Source organism: Benincasa hispida, chromosome 2 (genome assembly GCF_027475165.1).
Source record: "Benincasa hispida cultivar pf3 chromosome 2, pf3_genome.v1.1, whole genome shotgun sequence".
Classification (NCBI taxonomy): domain Eukaryota; kingdom Viridiplantae; phylum Streptophyta; class Magnoliopsida; order Cucurbitales; family Cucurbitaceae; genus Benincasa; species Benincasa hispida.
This window is the reverse complement of record NC_143479.1, coordinates 29,035,922-29,062,295: the sequence shown is the minus strand read 5'-3', so window position 1 is coordinate 29,062,295 and position 26,374 is coordinate 29,035,922. Positions and strand designations below refer to the sequence as shown.

The 26,374-nt window shown below is 33.2% G+C and overlaps 2 long non-coding RNA genes across 2 annotated transcripts; one reads left to right on the top strand and one right to left on the bottom strand.

The window, feature by feature from the left end:
* Nucleotides 1-249: 249 nt before the first annotated feature.
* Nucleotides 250-2,612, bottom strand: LOC120071919 (uncharacterized). The gene is made up of 3 exons (XR_005480370.2): nt 2,244-2,612; nt 2,011-2,148; nt 250-1,273 (listed from the first exon to the last, which is right to left on the bottom strand). It is a non-coding gene; the product is annotated as an uncharacterized LOC120071919 (long non-coding RNA).
* A 21,031-nt stretch (nt 2,613-23,643) lies between these two features.
* LOC150037792 (uncharacterized) lies at nt 23,644-24,167 on the top strand. The gene is made up of 2 exons (XR_016527580.1): nt 23,644-23,776; nt 23,863-24,167. It is a non-coding gene; the product is annotated as an uncharacterized LOC150037792 (long non-coding RNA).
* Nucleotides 24,168-26,374: the final 2,207 nt, after the last annotated feature.

The window sequence follows — 26,374 nt, the reverse complement described above, 5'->3', positions numbered from 1 at the left end:
TCCTCATTGCTGAAAGAGAACTATAAATATTCCTTAAGATTTTCAAAAGGAGGTTTGAGTTAGGGCTTGCACGTGTTAGGGATAAAACATATGTTTGATTTTTAGAAAAGTTCCAAAGTTGATATTTCTAACGCCTAACTTCAAATTTATAGGGTTTACATTATTAATATCATCGAGGTATCAACTCAAAGCACAAGATAAGAAGATAATTAAGGAATCAAGAAAGGCATCCAACAGGACAAACACAAGGATAAAAATTGATAAATATTTTATTCAGTAATATAGAGGAGAATGCATTGGAATAATAAAAAAAAACTAACACTTACAAAAGAGTAATTAAAACAACAAAATACAAGCTAACACCCCCAAATCTTTATTGCGCTGGCGCATCATCCCTGTGTTCAGATGCAGAGTCTTCATCCACGAATCGTAGGGGATTAACCAAGTGGGTTGGCAAAGGAGGCAATGCGAACGTCCCCATCAGGACCTAGTGGATATACTGAATTGTGAAGTTAAACTGGTCATGGCTTCTTTGCGTATGTTGGCACATGCAACCCCTTAACACTACATTCTGGCGTTGTAATGTTGCCAACTGCATGTGAAGTGCTTCCATGGATGCGGTCAATGGTTTGAATTGGTCTTGAATGAACTTTTTTAGCTCATCCATGTTGGCTTGTGTTGGAGGTGAGGCTGCAGTGATAGGGATTTGTTGGGTTTCTTGTGTTTCCCCAATTGGGTCTTTTGTATGTTGGGTGTTGCTTGTTCCCAACCCAGTTGGTTCATAAACGGTTGTTGGAGGGATGAAGGAGGACAATATTAGGGATCTTGGAGGAGAAAAGCAGGGGTTGTGAGTCTCACCAACTTGATCCTCATGCGTTTCAGTTTGATGCGTTGGATCAATTGGGTCATTGATTGGTGAAGACAAAGTTAGGGTAGGAAGAGGCAAGTTTAGGTCAAGGCAGGCTAGCTCTGCTTCTGATTCTTGCTCGTTTATGGAAGCATCATCGCTATGTTCATTATCAGAATCTTCGACACGTCTTCTTTTTGCTGCACGTTTGAAGGGTTGAAGTCTAACTGTCATGGTCTTGGGAGGTAAGGCAGGTTGGTTGGTTGAGCCATGGAGTAGATGCCTAATCAGCCTGATATCCATATGACCGTCAACTTCCTCGTAGTTATCAACCTTTAAGATCTCTGAACTGAGGTATATATTTGTTTGTTTCTAGCAAAATTTCCATGAGATAATCAGCCAGTACGTATTTACATCATGACATACCTGAAAAATATAACATAAGAAATGATAAGTATAAAATACACAGTAAGTAACCCCACTGTCACGGTCAAGCTAGGCATCTATGTCCTCTAAATGTCATCTTCTAGTGAAAGGAACACAATCTTCTAGTTAACATGGAGCAATAAATCAATGAGTGATTGGATCCACCCTACCGTAGTTTAAAAGTACCCACAACCTCTGGTGAATCCTGAAGGATATACAACCTCTGGTGAATCCCAAAGGAAACACAACCTCTTGTGAATCCCGAAGGAAACACAACCTCTATTGAATCCGGAAGGAAACACAACCTCTAATGAATCCAGAAGAAAACACAACCTTTGGTGAACCCTGAAGGAGGTCAGCACCTCTAGTGAACCCCAAAGGAGGTTAGCACCTCTAGTGAATCCCGAAGGAAACACAACCTCTAGTGAACCTCGAAGGAGGTCACCACCGCTAGTAGATATTTAACTATATCAGTAAGGGTAACTATTACTATTGAAATATCACATGCATCATGACATAGTCCCATAACATGTAAATACGTCTAATCATACTCATAAATCATTCAAAAATTCATATGAATAACAATACTGAAGTTCATGCTAGCATTCATAATATTTTCACAGATAATCAAAACAACTCATTTGTCCTCATGCAATTCTATACAACAACCTCAGAATTCAAACAAAAACTTAAATTTCATCGTCTGGCACAGCAGTTCCATTATTAAGATTACTTACCTCAAACTAAGCCCAAAAATCAATCCAAACAATTAAGTCTTTCGCCCTTAATGCAATCAAGAATTGACCCAAAAGTCGTCAGAGAAGAAACAACACCATAGAACAGGCGCTACTTCCCTCAAAAAGTTCTACTTAAACCTTTCAATACCAAGAGGAACACAAAGTTAAACTCAAATTAAAGTGGGTATTTCAAGATCTAAGTAAAAAATTTAGCCCAACAAGCCAAATCTTACCGCAAACTAAAAAAAAAAATCCGGCGACTCACGCAAACGGCGGCTGGCAGAGCAAACAAAGGGCGTGGGCGGCGCGGACGAAGATGAGGGGCTGGCTGGACGAAACGGATCCAGCGGCGGCTGCGAGCTAAACGGTGGCGATGGACGAGCTTTGGCACGCGGGCGACAAGCGGGCGGCTTGAGACGGCGCTAGGGCTCGACAATGGCGGCTGGGACGGCGCTAGGGCTCGGCAAGCGACGGCTGCTGAGGACGAGCTTCGATGACCACGATGAGGGTTTCGCGTAGAGAGAGCTTCGGGAGGGGGGACGAGAAAGGGAGAGAGATTTACATTTAGAATATTTTATTTTATTAAAATTTATTTTATTCCCTTTTTTTCAAAACACAAATATATATATATAAAAATTCAAAATCCTTTCTTTTTCCTCTTCAAAACCCAAATTTCAAAATAAAAATAACATATCCTCAATTTTCATTAACTTAAAAAAATAATTTAATTCGATATGACTCCCAAATTTCCCTTTAAACAAAACTAAATTTCAAAATTAACAAAATGTCCTCAAATATTACGAAAATATTGAATTTTAAAATTATGAAAAACTCGAGATGTTACAAAATTCTTCTCAATTTTGATTCCACCATCCAATCTAAGGCTAAGAAGATAGTAGAAAATATATTGTGGTAGTCAACAAGAAGTTTGGGAGTAGGATTCAATAGCTATTTGGAGCATTTTGAGAGTTCATCAAATGTAGTCTTTCTAAACCCTATTTGATGAAAAATATGAACATACATGCTTAAACACTAAAATTAATATAGTTAGAGTGCTTAAAATCCTGATTAGTTCCACTTGTTACATGTTAACACCTTCAGTAGAAACAATTGCTCGAGTCCCCACAAAACTAGGGGAGGAAATAAGAACGCAAGGGAAGATCATAGACCCTTCTAACAAAGGACAGAGAATACGTGGTGAGGGTCTAACCAATAAAATAATTACAATCGTCTCCTCAGTGCTACATATGGGCCACATATAGTAAGCGAGTGTCCAAACTGAACTGCCTTTAATATTTTTCAAGCTACACGAACCTTGAACTCGAAGGACAAGATGGAACCTACAGAAGATGAAATCACGCCAGCGTACCCTAGTTGTAGAAGAAAACCTTTTATGCTCTTTGCATTTTGATGGCAATTTTCATTTTTATCCAATTTTTTTTTCAAATAGACAATTTTTATTCTTATCCATTTAAATCAGCCTGGTTTCCTATCACTTTTTATATAAACTTTGTATTATGATTTAATTCCTCATTAGCTACATAATTAGATTTAAAGGTTAATATGAATTTATAAGTAAAATCTTTAATTCTAAAATATTCCGAACCAATTAATTTATGAACACCTTTTGAAAATATCTCGTGATTTTGGAGGCAATTGGAAAAAGTGACCCTTTTTTTTTTGAGATATTTTATATTAAAATAAATTGTTTATTTTCTTTGGGTGGTTTCAAAAAGCCCTCGGTGCTGCAATAAAGAGATTATCAAGACGGAGTGTTTTTGTTTTTACATTTTTAAGCTTAAGAAAAATAAATTAGAAATGAAGAAAAAAACACGGCCGAAATTTTAGGGTTTGAAATTGTTTATTAGTGTACGTGTCATGTGCGAAAGTTGACATGGACCCCAAGAGTTCACGTTAAATTTTAATTGTTCCTTAATAATTAAGAGAATAAAATGCTATCTATTATGAATAGGATATTTGTAATACATAATAAAATAAGAGAAAAAATATAAAAGTATATTACATCTTTAAAATATTTACAAATATAGATAAGTTGACTAGTCAATCTTTGATTTTTTTTTAATTTCTAATTTCGCCTTCTCTTGTCTTATGTTGTTGTACACCTTTTTTTAGTCTTTTTATTTTCTTTCTTCATTGATTTTTGTTTCTTCCCTCCATTTTTTCATTTTTTCATTTTATTTTCTTTCTCAGTTTTTTACTCTTCCTCATTTATTTTATTTTATTTTTTCCTTTATCCAATTTTTGCTTCTTTCCTCTATTTTTTATTTTCTTCTATTTCTCCGATTTTTGCTTCTTCCTTGATTTTAATTGGGTTTGACAATATAGGTGGATGGGGATACAAGTACATCTTTTTTTATTATTTTCTTTTCTTTCTCCGATTCTTTGCTTCTTCCCTTTTTTTTTTAGTTTTTCTTTCATTTGTCCCATTTCTTGCTTCATTTTTTTTCTATTTAATTTTCTTTACTTTTTTAAGTTTCTGTTTCTTCTCTTTCTCTTATTTTTAATTTTTTTTTCTTTCCTTTATTTGAATTTTTTCTTCTTCCCTCTTTTTTTCACAAGAATTATGAGGTTGAGTTCCGTACGCATAACTTGAAAGTACTCAATTCATAAGTGACTTAACACCAATAAGCCAATCATCAAGTTTGATTATTATAACAAATAATAAATATAAATAGCAAATGAAAGTGTGATAGCCACTAATATTTTCTATCATTGATAGCTTAATCTTTGATTATATTTTCGTAGTTAATAGCCACTTATAGAAGTCTATCATTGATAGCCAACTTAGTGAATTTAATTAATAAAGTTGAATCTCGAACTAAAATGTAAGTGGAATGCCTAGAAGTTATCACTAACAATATGTTTATCAGTGGTAGAAGCTATCATCAAAAAGAAAATGGACTTATAAATGTTTGGGAATGACAAGAAATGGGCAAAAAGGTGTTCAGTGGCTATGATTGATAGAAGCTACTACTGATAGCATGTTACCAGTGATAAAAGCTAATACTAATAACATGTTATCGATGATAGAAGCTACTCGATAGTACGTTATCAGTGATAGAAGCTATCACTGATAGCACGTTATCTGTGATAGAGAACTATCACTGATAGCATGATATCAGTGAGATCATTGATAGCATCTTATTAGTGATGTTATCAGTGAAAGAAGCTATCACTGATAACCACAATATGAGTGATGTTAGTGATATCGGTGATAAAACTTAAGTGATATCTATATATCGAGTTTCTTTCAAAGGTGATAACCAGTTATAGAATTTTGTCATTGATAGTCTTAAGTGTTAATATTTCAAGGTTGATTCTAATTGATGAAAGTCTATCAGTTATAACGACTGATAGTTGTTATCAGTGATAGCCATGATAAAAGATTATTAGTGATAACTACTATGATAATCAAAGTTGTTGGTCTTCTTTCAAAGTTGATCACTATTTATAAATCTATCATTGATAGCCACTGATAGCCTTTAAGTAGTAATATTTCAACGTTGATTCCAATTGATGAAAGTGAATTAATGATAGCTAATAATAATTTATAGCAAATTAAAAGTTAATATTTCGAGATTGTATTATTTTTCTAAAATTGAAAGCTATCGCTGATAGTATCTATCATCGATAGCAATTGATAAAAGTTATCAGCGATAGCAGCTGATAGCAACTATCAATGGTCATCACTGATAGCTACAATCAGTGATAGCAGCTGATAGCAGCTATCAGTGGTTATCACTGATAATCACTGATAGCTACTATCAGTGATAGTTTTAATTTGAGAAAATTGGGAAGAAACGAACAAAATGGTGGCTAGGCATGAGTTTTTTAGTCTTTTACCATTTTTTGATCTATATATGCAATTATTTTATCCTTGTACTATATATTATATTATTTTGGGCTTGAATTCTATTTATGTAACTAGCCTTTATGAATATTATAATAGAAAATAGATGTTCATTGCTTAGTGTTCCAAAAGTCATGTGTCACTATTCATGTTGTCCATGTGTCATGTAGTTGTTCATGCTTGGTGTCCATGTAAGTTTACATCCTACTTGTCACTTTGTCTATAAATAGTAGCATTTGGTGGATCTTAAGAACGCATCTACATTGATGAGAATTTCACTCCCACTAATTTTCATATTATCCAAATTCATAATTTTGGTTATTTTATGTTAGTTATTTTATTTTATAATTTTAGTTTTTATTTATTTATTGTTATTATATAAAATATTATTATATTATATTTTTCATATCTATATTCTCGTTGTGCTCCTCAATTTCATAACACATTATCAATACGAGCTCCTGTCGTTTTCTCCGCTAAAGGTAGGTTCTAAAGGTATGTCGGTTTTTCCCTTTTTGTTATAATTAATAAATTGAATGTCATTTTGCATATTTAATACATATTAAATTTCTAATATAAATATAATATTTTGTGATAGTATTGCCATGACATTACAAAATTAGAATTCATAGCCCTTAACATTAATGACAAAAATTATTTGTCATAGGTGCTCGATGTCGAAATTCATCTGGATGCTATGAACTTGGGAGAAACAATTAAAGAAGAAAATACGATATCAGTCAAGAAAAAGTAAAAACTATTATTTTCCTTCATCATCATCTCCACAAGGGATTGAAAATGGAGTATCTTAAAATAAAAGATTCCTGTATCTTGTGAAAAAATTTAAAAGAGAGGTATGATCATAAAAAAATAGTTATTCATCCTAAAGCTCATTATGAGTGATGCACTTAAGGCTACAAGATTTCAAATCAGTAAGTGATTACAACTCTACATTATTTAAAATCAATTCAAAATTTTTGTTATGCGGAGAGAAAATTACTAATGCTGATATGTTAGAGAAGACAGTTTCTACATTTCATGTCTTGAATATGCTTGTGCAACAGCAATATCGAGAGAAAAGTTTTAAACAGTACTCTGAATTAATTTCATGTCTTCTCATGGCCGAACAAAATAACGAGTTCTTGATGAAAATTCATGAATCTCAACCAACCGAAACAACACCATTCCCTGAAGTGAATGTTGTGAATTTTAATAATAATGTGATCAAGGTCGTCGATGTGGTTGAGGTCGTGACTGTAGTAGAGGAAAAAATTATTATTATTATTGTGGTGGTCGTTCTAATCATTTAAATTGGTCGTCAACGTGGTCGAGGTCGTGACTATAGCAGAGAAAGAAATAATTATTATTTTCGTGGTGGTCGTTCTAATCATTTAAATTTCAAATGAACCACACAAAATGATGATCACAAAGGAAAAGCTACATAAGGTAAAAGTTCAAAGAGTGTTGAAAATAAATGATTCTGATGTGAAATGACTGGGCATTGGTCACGTATCTATCGTATGTCAAAACACTTAGTTGATCTTTACCAAGCCTCCCTGAAGGAAAAAGAAAAAAATGTGGAAAAAAATTTTACATACTGGGATACTGACATATTTGACCCATCCCATATGACAAATTTGGATGTGGCAAACTTCTTTGAATCTCCTGAAGAGAAGATTGGCACAGTTGGTGGCACATCAAGTGTTTCTTTTTACTTTGAGAATATCTAAACTTAATGTTGTTGTTTTCTTTTATCTATCTTCATTTTTTTTAGTCTTGTATATTCTAAGTGTTGTTTTTCTTATTGTAATTATGTTCTTTTAATGAAGAAACATGGCTCATTTTCATATGTTGGATGTTTCAAACATGAGTAAAGAAGATCTATATCTGGCAGATAGTGCAACTACACGTACAATACTTACAAATAAAAAATACTTTTCCAAATTAACAATGCTGAAAGAAAAAGTAAATACAATATCAAGTTCTGCAAATTTGATCGAAGGTTTTGGAAAAGCAAATATTATTTTGCCTAGAGGAGCAAAATCTACAATTGACAATGCATTGTTCTCTAGTCAATCAAAGAGAAATCTTCTAAGTTTTAAAGATAGTTATCATATTGAGACTGATAGTAAGAATAATGTGGAATATCTATATATCATATCCATTGTTTCAAATGAAAAACGTATATTGGAAAAGTTGTTTGTTTTATCTTCTGGATTATATTATACTCATATAAAAGTAATTGCAACATATGCAACAATAAACCTGAAGTTCATGAATCCAGACATATTTATAATTTGGCATGATCGATTGGGTCATCTAGGGTCTATAATGATAAGGAGAATTATTGAGAATTCAAATGGACACTCATTGAAGAACCAGAAGATTCTTCAATCTAATGAATTATCATGTGATGTTTTCTCCCAAGGAAAATTAATAATTAGACCATCACCAGCTAAAGTGCGGACTAAATCATCTGCATTTTTTAAACGAATTCATGGTGAATATATGGACTCATTAACCCATCAAGTGGACCATTTAGATATTTTATGGTATTAATAGATGCATCCAGTAGATGGTCATATGTGTGTTTATTATCAAGTCGAAATCTTGCATTTGTAATATTACTTGCTCAAATAATTAAGTTAAGAGCACAATTTTTTTATTATACAATTAAGACCATTCACCTTGATAATGCTGGTGAATTTTCATCCCATGTTTTTTATTATTATTGTATGACAATTTGAATAAGTGTTAAACATCCTGTAACTCATGTTCATACACAAAATGGTTTAGCATAACCATTTATAAAATGTTTGCAATTAATTGTAAGACCATTACTTATGATAGCTAAGTTTCCTTCATCAAACGTTTGCAATTAATTGCAAGACCATTACTTATGAGAGCTAAGTTTTCTTCATATGTATGGAGACATGCTATTTTGTATGCAGCGTCACTTGTATACATTAGGTCAGTAGCTTATCATAAGTACTCACCATTACAATTAGCTTATGATCATGAGCCAAATATTTCCTATCTGAGAATTTTTTGATATGCAATATATGTTCCAATTGCTCCATCATAGCACACTAAGATGAGTCCTCAAAGGAGGTTAGGAATATATGTCAGATATGATTCCCCATCAATTATTAAATATCTTGAGACCCTAACGGGTGATGTATTTACTGCACGATTTTCTGATTGTCATTTTAATGAGACAAATTTTCCAACATTAGGGAGGAAGAATTAAGAAGTTGGAAAAGGAAATTACATGTAATGCATCATTATTGTCTCATTCAGATCTACGTACAGATCAATGTGAACTTGAAGTTCAGAAAATAATTCATTTGAAAAATATAACAAATCAATTATCAGGTACATTTATAGATGCAAAGAAAGTAACTAAGTCACATATACCAGCTGCAAATGTTCCATAAAAAATTGATATCCCAACACAACAAGTTGTCACTAATGAGTCTAGAACACGCCAGAAGCATGGTAGACCAGTGGGTTTCAAAAATAAAAATCCTCGAAAACGAAAAATAATTAATAGTGAAAAAGACTTGGTTGAGGATGTAAACACCCATAAAAAAATCCTCGACATGATTAATGAGGAAGGTGAAATACTTAAAGATAATAATGAAATTTCAATAAACTATGTCATGACAGGAAAAAGATGGACAAACTAATGTAATTATTGACAACGCTTTTGCGTATAATGTTGTTTTTTATATTATATTTGAAAATGAGGATTCTGAACCAAAATCTGTTGAAGAATGTCGACATAGAAAAAATTGACTTCAAAACGTCAGGTTTTTAGACCTATAATTCGAATACTGGAAGGTGTTAAACCTGTGGTATACAAATGAGTATTTGTGAGGAAAAGAAATGAAAATAATGAGGTCACAAGATATAAAGCAAGACTAGTTACACAAGGTTTTTCACAAAGACTTCGTATTGATTTTGAAGAGACGTATTCTCCGGTTGTGGATGCAATTATATTAAGATATTTAATTGGCTTGACTGTGTGTCAAAGTTTGGATATGCATCTTATGGATGTAGTCACAATATATTTATATGAATCTCTTGATAATAATATTTATATGAGAATCCCAAAAGGATTTAAGGTACCTAAAACACATACATCAATTTTTTTGGAATGATATTCAATAAATTTACAGAAATCATTATATGGATCGAAACAATCAGGACATATGTGGTACAATCGCTTGAGTAGATATTTATTGAAGAAGGATATTAAAATAATCCAATATGTCCGATTGTTTTTATAAAGAAATCACATTAGGATTTGTTATTAAAACTGTATATATTGATGACTTTAATATAATTGGCACTCTTGGAGATCTTTCAAATGCAATAGAATATCTTAAGAAAGAATTTAAGACAAAAGATCTCAGAAAAACAAAATTTTACCTTGGTTTGCAAATTGAACATTTAGCATATGGAATATTTATTCATCGGTCAACTTATATAGGAAAAATTTTGAAAAGATTTTATATGGACAAAAAACATCCATTTATATTCCAATGGAATTCCGTTCATCGGATATAAACAAAGATATATTTCGACCTCGAGAAGATAATGAAAAACTTCTTGGTCCTGAAGTACCATATCTTAGTGCAATTGATGTACTTATGTATCTTGCTAATAATACAAGACCAGATATTGCATTTTCAATAAATTTATTAGCTAGATATAGTTCTTCTCCTACAAAAAGACATTGAAATGGAATTAAGCATATACTCCGTTATCTCCGAGGAACAATTAATATGAGTTTGTTTTATTCAAATAAATCAATTTTTGATCTAGTTGGTTATGCAGATTATGTATATTTATTTGATCCACACAAAGCTAGATCTCAAACAGGTTATCTGTTCACATGTGGAGGAACTGCTATATCATGGCGATCGGTGAAATAGACTATAACGGCCACTTCCTCAAATCATGCTGAAATTCTTACAATTCACAAGGCTAGTCGAGAATGTGTATAGCTAAGGTCAATGACTTAGCACATTCGTGAAATATGTGACTTATCTTCTAATAAAAATTTTCCAACAATATTATACGAAGAAAACATAGCTTGCATAGCCCAAATCAAATGAGGATATATTAAAGAAGATAGAACAAAACATATTTCACCGAAACTTTTTTACATTCATGATCTTGAAGAAAATGGCGACATCACTATACAACAAATTTGTTTGAAGGATAACCTGGCAGACTTATTTACAAAGACATTACCAACTGCAACTTTTGAAAAATTGGTGCACAATATTGGAATGTGACGACTCAGAGATCTTAAGTGATATTTTCATGAGGGGGAGTAAATATATTGTATTTTTTTTAGGAGTGCATATTATATGAAATATATACCCTTTTTCCTTCACTAGGGTTTTTCCTAGTAAAGTATTAACGAGACATTTTCATATATATATATATGGGCATCTAAGGGGAAGTATTATGAATATTATAATAGAAAATAAATGTTGTTGGGAATGGTGTCCTAAATCTCCTGGTAGTCTCGTAGTTTGTAAACTTTATAAACATATTGTTATTAATAAAATAAGTATTATTTTATAAGCATTTACTCAATCTAATAAACTAAGATCTGAGGTTATTTTATGTAAATTTAAACAAGTATGTAGAGACATACATGTAGATCTTGTTTAAATTAATAACCTAAATGGTCTGTAGCATATGGATAAAGGAGGGCTACCTTATCCTAGAGATACTACGGATACAGCCTGCTTTATAGGTGTTACAAGTATTATAAAGTGCTACAGATGATCTAATCTTGATCATTCATGTGGAGACATGCGAGCGAGGGTATCCTATACAAAGAGTTTGTATAAGAACGGACCACGAAATGATTAGTCTCTTTATATAACACCATTGATAATAGAGACTTACATTTCACTAGGATGACCATAGGTGACATGACCTGAATCCTAAGTGAGTTGGGAACTTCTGCTCATGAAGGCGGTCCTTTGATTTGTATGGGTGAGAGTGGCTAGATTGCCAACCCAACAAACCTACCATTTTGGGGATTCGTCTAATTAGGGAGCTGGGAACTTAGCTACATAAGACGAAATTCACCCTTTCCCTGATGCAGGGGTAAGTAGATAAATTGCTCCCTTAAGGGCTGATTCCGGATCTTGAACATAGTGGTCACACCTTCTCTTGAGAAGAGAGAACTCATTCATAGTGGGACTATGACTTATTGTTCATTAGAGGAATCAGTGGTACTTGAGGAGTTAGATGTAACTATAGGGGTAAAATGATAGATTGGCCCAGCTATACTTACAAGCGATTTGTGAAAGATCATCGTACTGTTGATTGGTTATATCCAATGGACACAGAAATATATCTGTAGTGTGAAGAGTACAATTATTGGTCTTTAGTGGAGTGTCTGGTAGTTAACGGATGGTGGATATCGTGATTAAAGAGTTTAGTCAGTTATTCACGTACTGTTGGAGCTTCAAGCTACAGGTCCATTATGTCCCCTTGGTAGCTCAATGGATTCAAGTTGAGATAAGATTTTGGTTAGTTTGAAGTGTTCAAATTAACAAAAGGGAATTTTATTATATATGATATAATTAAACTGATTCAATTATATATGATATAATTGGTATGATGTATTTGATGCATTATTTGATTGGAGAAATTAATATAAATATGATTTATATTAAATACCATAAAATAGAAAAAGAATTATGGTTAATATGTTGCATATGATGTAGTATTAAAACTATAGGTTATAAATATGATAAGTTAGTTATTGTATTTATTTATAATTTATTAATTATATGATAATTAATATTCTTTTTCTCAATAATCGACTTGAGTGGTTGGTTATTCATGATTTTATGGTAACTGTGAGATAAAAAGGAAAAATAGTTTTCAAATTCATTTTATTGGATACATCTCACAAAAACACTATCGAGTAAAAACTAGTTTTACTAAATGATAGCCTTAGAGCCTAAACGATCATGCTTCAAGTTTCTATACAATAATACTCATTACTACACGATTGAGTATCAAGTCTATATGATAGGCTTCTTCTACATGATCGTTTGATCGCATACTCGTTGTCTACTCAATTGTTTATCTCTTCCTTCTCTCTATCTAAAATCATACAGAGCCCACAACTTCTGGATTCTCACAACAAGAATACTAAGGTAACCTTGTGCTGGTGTTTTGTTATGTTCTAGGATCGAGGATCAAGTTTCACTCACTGGTGATCGAGGATCTTCCAGTTGATCGTTGCGTTCGTGCTGTTTGGACGTGTTTGTGTTTGATCGGGGAAAATACATGAAGAAATAGCTCTTCAAAGGTATTATACTTGATCCCCTTGTATTTACTTAAGAAGCATGTTGTAATTTATCCTTTATGCATAACTGTTTCTGTATGAATGTAAATGTATATGTTCTTTCTTAATGGAGTGTGGAACGATCCGCTTCCGCTCACTAATTCTCTAGATTTAGAGTTCCTTCAGATGCCCATTGTTTAGTGTCCCAAAGGTCCTGTGTCACTATTCATGTTGTCCATGTGCCATGTAGTTTTTCATGCTTGGTGTCTATGTAAGTCCATATCCTACTTGTCACTTTGCCTATAAATAGTGACATTTGGTGGATCTTAAGAACACACCTACATTGGTGAGAATCCACTTCCACTAATTTTCATATTATCCAATTTCATAATTTTGGTTATTTTATGTTTTAGTTATTTTATTTTATAATTTTAATTTTTATTTATTTATTTATTATATAAAATTATTATAAATTATATTTTTTATATCTGTATTCTCGTTGTGCTTCTCAATTTAATAACGCTACCCATCAAAAAGAAACTGTATAGGATTAATAAGTTTTTTCCTTCACCTGTAGCTATAGCTGGTATGCCTCCCCTCAGCTTGCATGAACAAACCCAACTTGTGTAGCTGTATTCTTACTCACCGATTTAATAAACTCTATATTAAGATAGTTATATATTTTTTTTATATTCGTTACTAGTAAGGTTGTCATGTATATGATATATGGCTATTTATATAGGTTGTATTCATTAATGAAAGATTATGCAAGGTTAATTTACACTCAGACGTTAATATGATGTCAGACGATTTTTTCTTTCTCTAAGTGCTCTCATTTTTCTCATTTTATCGTGTGCTTCGATGAATCCGGAAACCACTTCTTTTCTCACTTCTTTGTCTTCTACTGTTCAACCTCTTTCTCAATCGGTCATTAATCAGTATTTTAATCTATATTTCTTGCATCATTCGAACAACACTAGTCTCATCCTTGTATATGATCCATTGACTAGATCAAATTAAAATTCTTGGAGCAATGTGATGATCCTCGATTTCAAAGTAAAAAAACGAACTGGGGTTTGTTGATGGAACTCTTTCTAGACCAACTAATGATTTACTTAAATCGTGGATTATTTGAATTAGCGTTGTCACAACATGGATTCTCAATGCTATTTCCAAAGGTACCAACACAAGAATCATCCTTGAAATTTTCAACTTTGGCATAAGTTATCCAATTTAGTTCAAGATCAAACTTCATCCACTGCCTATTTCGCGAAGTTGAAGACGATTTGTAATGAACTCACTCTTATCATCTGACTTGTTCTTGCAGTCGTTGTATCTGTGGTGGAGCTAAGGATTTAAATGTGTACTTTCACATTGAACGGGTTACAGTCTTTTTTATGGAACTGAATGATTCTTTTCTCAAATTTTTACTCAATTACTTCTTATGGAACTAGAATGGACTATTCAACATGTTTTTTCTCTAATCACACAAGAGGTCGATCAATGCTATTCATAGTCTTGCTCGCATTCCATTTGTTGCTCTGATGGTCAAGAATTCAAATACATCTTAAAAGAATTCTTCTGGCTCTTTTTCTAGTTCTTTTGGCTCTAAGAATTAAGAATGCCTTGTTCATACCAATTGTGGTATTTCAGGTCACGTGATTACCTATTGCTACAAGCTTCACGAATATCCTCTGAGATATTGAAAAACACTTGGAAAGTGCTCTTTTTGCTTCTTATTTAGAACTATTTCTATTAGGTTTTATGTTTTCTAGTGTTTTTTTTCGAGATTTAGCAAGAAAACAAATGTTGGAAGTGAAAAGAACCAAATCAAGCAAAATTCCCCAAGAAAAAGGGGAGAACAAGCAAGTTGCCAAGAAAATAGGGCAATGTCTCGATGCTAATCTTGTTGATGTTTACAATCAACATGTCGAAGTAATCAAGATCTTAAGCATTCTAAGTACATTAATTTTAGATTTAAAGCAGGCTTGTTGAAAATAAAAACATAGGGTTTCAGAATATTACCTTTGAAGAATCCTCCAATTAACTTCAATCTACAACTCGATTCATCTCTCCAATACTCGTAAGCCACAATAAGATCTTCCCTACTATTCTTTTAGCTCTCTTAGATTGGATTGTAGAATCCAAAATCAGATTGGTTTTGAGAGTTTTCTGGTTTTGGTCAAGAACAATAGAGAGAGAACTCTTCTTTCTCAAAATTTCAAATCAACCAACCCTCATCTCAGCAGATTCAACTCCCTTTTATCAACCACATCATGCAAAATCAATTCCATGGGTTATTGACACCAAGATGACATGAATTTTAAGTGGAGTGTGAGGTGGTATAAGTGGGAATAACCCACTAACTTTTAAACTTCAAAACAAAATGATTTTTTCCCAAAAGTCATTTTAAATAAATTTGATTTCTAAAACTAGTTTTTAAAATCAAACCAATTTTTTTTAAATGAAGTTAATTTTAAATAAAATTAATAATTAATTAATTTAATATTTAGTTAAATTACCAATTTCTTATATGGATCGTTATTCATCTAAAATACTTAAATCATATTTAAATATTTTCCAACACTCCAATTTCGTTTAATTCGATAGTTAAATGTTTAATTATATCGTATATAATTAATAGTTCCTTAAATTGAACTTGAACGTTTCAAATTTTTTCACCACACCATTTTAAGGTTTAGTCCACTTATGAGCTAGTAGAGGGACCTAATGGACTTACAGATCATGAGCTCCAACGATCCAAGATTAATTGGCTAAACTCCTTTAACCGAATTAACTAACATTCGTTAACTATCGAGTCACTCCACTAAAGCCCAGTAGTTGCACTCTCCTCACTGTAGATATATTTGTATCCACTTGATTTAACCATGATCAATAAGTCGATCCTTCACAGGTTGTTCGTATTTACAGTTGGGTCAAAATTATCATTTTACCATTGTAATTACATCTTGCTCCTTAAGTCTCCAATGATCCACTAATGAACAATTGGTTTGTAGTTCTACCAATAAACTGAGTCCCTCTTAGTCATAGAGAGAATGAGGCCCTTTATTCAAGACTAAGTGTTAGTACTTAAGAGAACAACCTATCTGCTAACCTTAAAATCGAGTATGAGTGAATTCCATCTTGTAAGACTATGTCCACAGCTATCTAGCCGTTTTTACCCCTAAACTGGGAGGCTCATTGAGTGACAATATTGAGCCACTCTCACCCATGCAAATTAAAGGATAATCTCGAATAAATAGAAGTTCATAGTTAGCTCAGGATTGAGATCGAGTTACCTTTGGTCATTGAATTGAAATAGTCAGTTTTAATAGTAAACGACATTATAAAGAAAAGTGACTATTTTGTGATCCAGTCTTATGCAAACATCTTTTTCATAGAATACCTCCATTCGCATGTCTCTACATGAACAATTTCAGGATCACATTATTTGTATCAAATACAAAGTAGGTCGTATCCATAATGTCCCCATGGTAAGGTACCCAATTTTATCCTTATACTTATAAACCATTTTGGTTATATACTCAAACCCGATTCTCTTTTATGTCTCCACATAAAGTTCAAGTATTCATGCTATAGCCAGGAGTTCGTTAGTTTATTGGATTTAGGCTATTACAAGTGCAATTTACATGTTCGATAACAACTTTATTGAATAAATCTCAATAACAACTTTATTGTAAATAGAATAGGTTTGAAAATTACAAACTACGAGTTTTAGGACATACAACCCAAGATATCTCAACACTAATTATAGTAGCATAAGATTTCAAACAGTATGCAGCACTACAACGCTTTATTGTAGGGTCGCCAACACTATAACAAAAGACAATTGGCAAAGGAGCTTCAAGCATGGCGGCACCATAGCACCAGTGATCTTTTAGGAAAATTTTGATAGTTTTGGAAAATTTTCTATATAAATAGGAGGGTTTTTCAGCAGCCTCCAATCACAAAATTCAAAGCCCTAGTGAGTTTTGTTGTAGAGGAGAGTGGAGAGTGTGAGAGATCTATTTTGGAAGTTATTTGAGTTCCCATGGTGAAGATCAAGGCATTCTTGGAGGATTTAGGAGACAACAGAATGCTTCAAAAGTAGTGTATCCTTGTTTCCCTTATTCTCTTTATTGTTTAGACTTGCCAAGTTGTATGAAAATATGTGTTTGAGACCTATGAGTGACTAAACTCTTTGGTTTTAGGGTGTTAATGGATTTATTTATGAATTTAAGTTAATATTTAGTACTTTCATGGATATTGTTGAATGCTATACTTTTCAATGTTATTATGCTTTGATTCTTATTGATTCGCCTTCAATGAATATTAGGTTAGATGTTCGATTCGATAGATTACATTTTAAACTAGAACTATAGTATTGAATAATTGATTAATGAATCTCTCATGAAAATAGTTAGTTAATCATTTAAGTTGCATGAGAAAAGATTATTTTTTATAGAAAATAATTCGAACATTAGTTTCTAGACTTAAGCATATTGTTTATACAAGATTCCATGAAAACCTTAAGTGTGACTTAATCAAATCAACACCCTAGAATGTTTTATCTCTTAAATTATCACACTTATCTTTATTTTTAACCATTATTTTAAAAAATTAAAATTTAAAGTCGGTTTTCAATCTTTAGGCATAGTTGACAAGATTTTAAACTAGCTAAACAAAATTGTGACATTTGATCCCTAAGGATGATACTTGATCCTTCAAGAATGTGTTACTATAGTATCACTTGATGCATACGCTTGCACTACATCAGTTATCATAAATCAAATTCTAAGAATGAATTGCATATCCTAGTTCTTCAAATGATGATTCTTCAAATTCTTTGACTAGTTTAACTCCTAAAAAATGTCAAGGTCTTCTTACTTTGCTTCATTCTCATCTGAGTAAAGTAAGGCTAAGACTTCCAAAACTCCTTCCACCACTTCTCATATGGCAGGTACAGTTCATTCTTCTCTTATTAGTCCTTCTTCATGGATTCTTGATTCTAGAGCATTAGCTCACATTTACTATAATCATGATTTATTCATGAATCTAAAACCTATCATTGGAATGTTTGTTAGTTTACCTTATCAAAAGCATATTTCTGTGAAATTTGTTGGGGAAAGTTTCCTTGATTCTCATGTTGTTCTGCAAGACGGTCTTTTCGTCTCGTCCTTCACCTTCAACTTCGTTTTTGGTAGTGTTCTGTTTGCTGATGGTTCTCCCTCTATTGTTTTTGTTGAGAATTCTTGTTTGAAGATGATTGGGAAGACTGAATTATGGTAGGGACTCTATATCTAGGAATTTTTGCACTTAACAGAACAAGTTGACTATTTGTTTTATTGTTCCTATTCGTTGTCATTCAATTTCTGTTGATATCTGGCATGATAGACTCGGACGCCCTTCTCTAAAACATTTACCTACTTTGAAAGATATTTTTCTGAAATAAAGGTTATTTAACACACGACAAAACATGTTACACATGATTTTACAACAATTTCAAGAACATTAAAGGTAAACACAGAAAACTAAAGCTATAACATAATATAGAGTTTGGTAACCCAGTTTAGTGCAAAATTATATATATTTGGGAGGCAATGTACCCGTGAAAAGATATTTTTACTAATATAAAGTTAAGCAATTAGAACGATATACTTATCTGTAATAACTGGCAATTACAATGACATTCAAATAGCCCAACTTAGAAACCGGTCGCTTAGTCTCTCCTTAAGTGTGAGACTCCCTTTCAATAAAATTTAGGCTCCCCCTGAATGTGGGATCCCCTCACCTTACACATACTTAGACTCCCTCTAAATATAAGAATATTAGTGAACCATCACTTAGGCTCCCCATAAGTGTGAGATTCTCTCTCAATTTGAACTTCTATCTTTTCCATTTCAAATGAAAACCCCTTCACTTGGAATACTTAGATTAAGTATATGAACCTCTTCTCAAGATTTAGTAGAATGATTCAATATATTGAAAGAGAACAACCTTCACAAATGATCACATCCATAAGATTGGCATACAAGGGAGATATCTCTTCCAACAACCTATCACGGTTGCACCCAACAACTTCACACGATGGCACAAAACCTTCAAAGTTGTGAACTCTAAAAAGAAAACCATATTCTCTTATATATGCATAATAGGAAAAAGGAGAAAATAAAAAAAAAATAAGCACCACATAGAGAAGGAAAAAAAATTTGCAATAACAACCAATAGGAATTTTCCAGATAAGTAAACAAATATATTATGTAGGATCAACGTTCTAAAGGACAATCCGAGAGAAAATCCAAGGGACAACCTAAGGAACATCCTTAAAAAATATTGCCAACACCAAATCTCTAACATTCTTCAATTTGTTTTCCTACTTTTGATTGTTCTCAACCATGTTTGATTTATCCCTCTGCTAAGCAATGACAATTTCATTCTAATAGTAACATGGTCGATCATGCTTTTGATCTTCTACATTGTGATATTTGGAGTCTAACAAAATAAATTCAAGGTATTTGATTTAAATTTGGATTTTACTTGATAAATAATGTGAGTACAAATACCCATTTATAGTAAGGTAGGAATAAGAGAATACAACAAACCTTCCTAAATATTAGGAAGAGATAAAGATATGATTGGAATATGCAAAATCTAAAGGCACACATATATATACATGTGTGTGTGTGTAATCTAGTATAGAATCAAAACAAAAGTTAAGTAAATCTAATTTAACCCCCAAAACTCAAGATGAGGAAGTAGTCGTGAGTTTGCTACAACAAGATGGAAAGGAGCAAGAAGAGAGGGCTTTAATGAACAAATCAGCAACCTAGTTCTGAATAGAGATGAATCGTACACCAAGATCTTTTCAAAGAACCTTTTCAAGAAAAAAAATGATAGTCAATTTCAATGTGCTTAGTACAGACATGAAAGACAGGATTGTTGGCAAGGGAAATAGCAGACACATCATCATACCATAACATAAGACGATCAGACAGAAAGATATGAAGATCACATAATCATTGACGAAGCCAATAAAATTTAGAGGTAGTATTCGCAAGAGCACGATACTCAACTTCGATGGATGATTGAGAAATAGTAGCTTACTTCTAAACAGACCAAGAAATGGGGGAAGAACATAAAAGAACAATATAACCAGCGGTTGAGCAATGATTAAAAGCATCCCCAACCCAATCAGCATCACAATAAGCTTAGGGAGATAACTTACCAGGTTTGGACACAATTCCAAGGTTGGGTAAGCCACAAACGAAATACTCACTTAACAATAGAATAATGAACAACAGTAGGTTGCTGCATAAATTGACTAACACGATTGACAGCAAAAGTAATGTCTGAGCGAGTACAAGTAAGATACTGTAACGATCCTGCCAATTTCCTATAAAGGGTGACATCAGATAACAGCAGAGCAAAAGCATACAGATCAATAGTGATAGATATGGGTGTGAGGTAGGGCCTAGCAATAGACATGCCAGAAGAATGGAGCAAGTCAACAAGATATTTAGCTTGACTAATAAAGATACCACCAGAAACAGTTTGGATTTCCAGCCCAAGAAATAATTAAGCTTGCCCAAATAAAAAATTTGAAACTCAGACGCGAGCTGAATCTTTAAATGCTGCATACATTCTAAATTAGAGCCAGTAATGGCAATGTCATCAACATAAAGTAGCAGATATGTTAAGAAGAGCTCGCAAAACATATAATGATTTATTAGAAGCAGACATTACAAACCCCAACGTGAGTAAATAGGAAGCGAAGCAATCACACCAAACCCGAGGCGCCTATTTAAGTCCATAAAGATTCTTGTGAAGCAAACAAACATGATGAGGATATGTTTTATCAACAAAACCAACCAGTTGAGATATGCAAACAGCTTACTGTAAATGACCGTGTAGGAAGGCATTTTTTACATCCATCTAATATAAGGACCAGGAAAATTGGGCAACAACCGTAAGAATCGCATGTATGCTAGGGTTTTTAATCACTAGACTAAATGTTTTTGAGAAATCAAATCCTTCAATCTGATGATAACCTTTGGCCACGAGATGATCCTTATAATGAGCAACAAATCCATCAGCATTATATTTTGTGCAAAAAACCCACATGCAAACCAACCACATTCATAGCAGAAGCTCAAGGAACAAGTGACCAAGTACCTTGCTCCTAAAGAACATTAAATTTCTCAACCATAGTGGAATGCCAATGAGGAAGTATAAAAGCCTCAATATAAGACACAGGATCAGTTAAGGTAGTTGCCTAAACATTAAAATTTAGCAAATAAGGATTAAATATGCTAGAATTAGCCCTAATTTGCATGGTATGAGTATTTGTAGGAATTCTTGGGTCATGAGGGACAATTATGGAGGGAGAAGGAGTAGGGAAGGTATGTGAAGGTAAGGATGTAGGACATGGGTTGACAATTTGAGAAGAGGTGGAGGAAGTTGTATGAAGAGAGGTATGGGAAGATAAAAGGGAAGATGACAATGGAGAGGAAGCAACTGTTGTTGATGTTGCACCAGTTGATGAACCTTGTGTATTAAAATCAAAGGCAATAGGTATAAATCATTGGAAGGGTTGTTAGCAAGGGAAAAAAAAGTGTAAAGGATGTTGAGGAAGAACTTGATGATTTGAAGAGTGAAGGTCTACCAGTGATGGTAGATGGGTTATAGAAGCAGTTGTAAAGGGAGGATAGAAGAAAGGAAAAAGTGTTTCATGAAAGATAACATGGCGAGAGACAATGGATTTTTTTATTTGAAATTGTAACAAATGTAACCTTTGAAATTGAGAGTATATCCAAAGAAAACATATTGGGATGTTTTAGGTTCAAGTTTATGTTTATTGTAGGGTTTTAACAAGGGATAACAAGCATATCCAAAATCTTTTAAATAAAGCAAATTAAGAGTAGCTCCAAATAATTTTTCAAAAGGAGACATTATATTGAAGGACAATGAAAGCATTCGATTAATTAAAAAGACTGCAGTAGAAAAGGCATAGAGCCGAAACTCAATGGATACTGACGAATGAAAAGGTAATGACATGGCAGTTTGAACAATGTGTCTGTATTGCTCAGCAGCACCATTTTATTCAGGTGTATATGGACAAGATTTTTTTATGAAGGATGCCTTTAGTAAAAAACAAAGTATTGACATTGGAATTGCAAAACTCACCACTACTATTAGAGCGGTTTTTTTTAAAAAAAATGGATAGGTAGTAAATTTTCAATGAAGGAAACAAATTTTTGCGAAATATCAATCACATCAGACTTATAAACCAAAGGAAATAACCAAGTAAATTTACTGCAGTCATCAATAAAACTAACATATTATTGATAGCATTTGTTAGAAATAACTAGAGAATATCCCCAAACATCACTATAAACTAAACTAGGAGGTGCAAAGAAAACAGAATGTGACATAGGAAATGACAATTTCTTCATTTTTGCATGTAAACAACTAGTGGAAGAACAAGTAGATATTAACTGTTTGGCAGAAAGTCCAACACGAGATAATGACTAACATAATACTTTTGGTCACAGATGCACTAATCTATGATGCTATAAAAAAATCCTACTTTGCTAAAAACTATAGAGTTTTGGATGTACTTGCAGTGGAGATGCTTTGGATACGGTGCGAGTGGGATACAAGTCATTGATACTCGTGCCCGTATATAATAAAGGATGACTAGTGACTTTATCCTGAATGAGGATTTGGTCAGAGTAAAAAACAAAGAGATAGTTATTATTATGACAAAATTTACTAAAGGATAAGAGATTTGCAGATATTTCAAGAGCATGATGAACTTTGGATAAAGTAAAGGAATGAGAAGGCGTGGAAAATGTACCGCTACCATTGTGAGTAATAGTAAAGGGTTAGCCCTTACCAACAATTACCGTTTCCTCGCCATTGTAATCGGTGGTTAAGTTCAGGTTAGCCAGGTCATTGCATCCGATGTCATATAACCAAAAGATATTGGAGGATGAAGGAATTTGAGTAGACATCGTATTAATCGCCATAGCTTCCAATTGTGCCAAAGGGTCATGTATTTGAAAGGAAAAGTTCATGTGATTATGACAATCTAACGCACTGTGATCGGGTTTATCACATATTTGACAAAAAGATTGTCCGATGGGCAAAGAACCTACATTAGAAGAATTATTAGAACCATTAAATTGAGATACTTGGCTGAGAGAAGAATGGCCCATTTGGTTGTTTTGGCGCACGAAGAAGAGGCCCATTAAAATTGGAGCCATTGAATGAAATTAGGGATTTTTTTTTTTTGAAAATTCCTTCTTGGAACACCTGCCGCCTCTACTATGGGAAGATCGACCGCCACAAGGACTAAATGTTGGTTGATCGCGGGTATAAGTTCTAACATCATCTGAAGACCGCCAATGGCTTTAGCTTCCGCATCGAGGAGAACTTTCAACACAGTGAGTGTCAAAGTTGTATCCCGAGTTCGAATAGAGGTTCTAAATGAGCTAAGCTCAATCAGTAATCCATTTAGTATGTGCAAAAGAGTCTCCTCGTCATCAATTTTGACGTTAAGAGCGGTAAGCGGATAAACTAAGAGCTCGAATTTCTAAAAATATTGTTCGATGGTTTCTGTGGTTTCCTTTTTTAATTACGTAAAGTGCAGATCATAGCTCAAAAACATTAGATCGAGTTTTAGAAGAATATCGATTTTCAAGACTAAGTTAAAGTTCACGGGTAGTGGTGGTTAAGGTGACGTGCAAAAAGGCAGAGGGCGAGGGAGTGGCATTGATTAAGGTATTGAGAACTTGATCTCTATAATCCCAATGTAGGTATTCTAGGTTAATTTTAGTAGATATGGATAAAGGAATTATTAGGGTTGAAGTCCTAAATCTTGTAGGATACTATAGTTTGTAATTGTACTATATAAACATCTTATTTATTTAATAAAATATGTGATGTTTTATTCGAAATTTAATTGCATTAACCCACAAACCAATAAACTAACATCCAACGTTATCTTGTAGCTTAAACATGCATGTAGAGACATATGAGTGGATCGTGTTTAAAAGATAACCTAAATGGTCTGTAGTAGATAGATAAGGCTGGATACCTTATCCTGGTGACACTACGAGTACGACCCGCTTTGTAGATGTTGCAATTGTTGTAAAGTGCTACAATTGATCTGATCCTGATCATTCATGTGAAAGCATGTGAGTGGGGGTATTCTATACAAAGGAGTTTGTATAAGACCAGACCATGAAATGATTAGTTTCATTATGTAACGTTGTTCATAATAGAGACTTACATTTCATCATAATGACCATATGTAACATGACCTGAATCCTGAGTGAGTTGTGAACTCCTACCTATGAAGGTAGTCCTTTAATTTGTATGGGTGAGAGTGGCTAAATCGCCGACTCAATAAGTCTACCATTTTAGGGATTCATCTAATTTGGGAGCTGGGAACACAACTACATAAGAAGGAATTCACTCCTTTCCCAACGTCAGGGTAAATAAATAAATTACTCCTTTAAGGGCTGATATTGGGGCTTGAACAATGTGGCACCACACCCTCTCCTAGCCCGAGAGGGGTTGGGTCATAGTTGGACTATGATTTATTGTTCATTAGAGAGATCAGTGGTACTTAAGAAGTTAGATGTAACATAAGGGTAAAACGGTAATTTTTGCCTTGTTGTACTTACGAGTAATTTGTGAAAGGTCATCGTACTGTTGACTAGTTATATTCAATGGACACATAAATATATTTGTAGTGTGAAGAGTGTAGCTGTCAATCTTTAGTAAAGTGTCCAACAGTTAACGGATAGTGAATGATTTAATTAAAAAAGTTTAATTAATTATTCACGTATCGTTGGAACTTCAAGCTATAGGTCTATGATGTTTCCTCTATAGCTAAACGGGAATTAATGAAAATCAATTTTTGGATTATTTTGAATTGTTCAAATTAATTGAGGGAATTAATTATATGTGATATAATTAATTTAAATTAATTATATACGATAATTACTATAATGTTTTTGATACATTGTAATATAAAGTATATATGTGAAAGGAAATAAATATTTGAATATGATTCAAATATCAATTATGTGAATTGGATTCATATAATTAAATTTAATATAAATATGATTTATATTAAATGTCATTGATGAGAGAATTAAAATTGTAGGTTATATTGTATATGATGCAATAAGCTATAGGTTGTATGTTATATATGATATAACATTGAAGGAACTCTTATACAAAAGTACCTCTGAGCGGAAGCGGATCGTTCTAAACTCATTATGACAGAATTACCGCATTTACATTCTAACAGAAAATATATGCATTTCACTACTAATTACAGGCATGCTTTTGACAATTAAACAATAAGAGAACGAAATACGCACCAGCTGAAGAACTCTTCTTCACCAAAAACTCACTCTCGAATAGGGACTGCTCATCTCGCTCTCGTTGGAACATCCAAGCAATCGTTCACCATATCACCCAGTCGTCTACTCACGAACGGCCTCCACACAAATATAGCAATGGGGATGACACCACCACTTAGAACCCTTGATATTCTCGGTGTGAGACTCCAGAAGGTGTGGGCTCTGTTGGATTTGGTAGAGGGAAGAAGGAAAGGAAGATTGTTTACAACGACCAAACAAGTGGGAGAAGGCAGGGTCTATCGTATAGATGATGCTTGATCGTTCAGGAAAAGGTACACGATCGTTTAGTAAATAGGCAGCGATCGTATAGATGACCGTTTAATAAATGCTCGAGCGCACGATCGTTTAGGAAAGAACTAGACAATTGTTTAGCAATTCTTATGCGATTGTTTAGAAAGAAGCGCGCGTGTATACGATCATTTAGAACCTTTGAGCTATCGTGTAAGCTCTCGGTTTGCTAAGCGATAGGTTGTATACAACTCGTGAGCAAATTGTGTGATCTCTTTACAAAACGGAAACGATTTTTATTTTATTCTTCAATTACAAAAACTGAATGAAACCTCGTACTATCACACGATTACAGAGAAAATGCTGGAAAATTAACCCATAATTGTCCAATTAAAAATAATCATATTATATTCATTAACCTATGGTTTAATATCACATATAAATCATAGTGTTTACTCCTCCACTAGATAAAAATCGTATTTATATCATCCTCCAAAT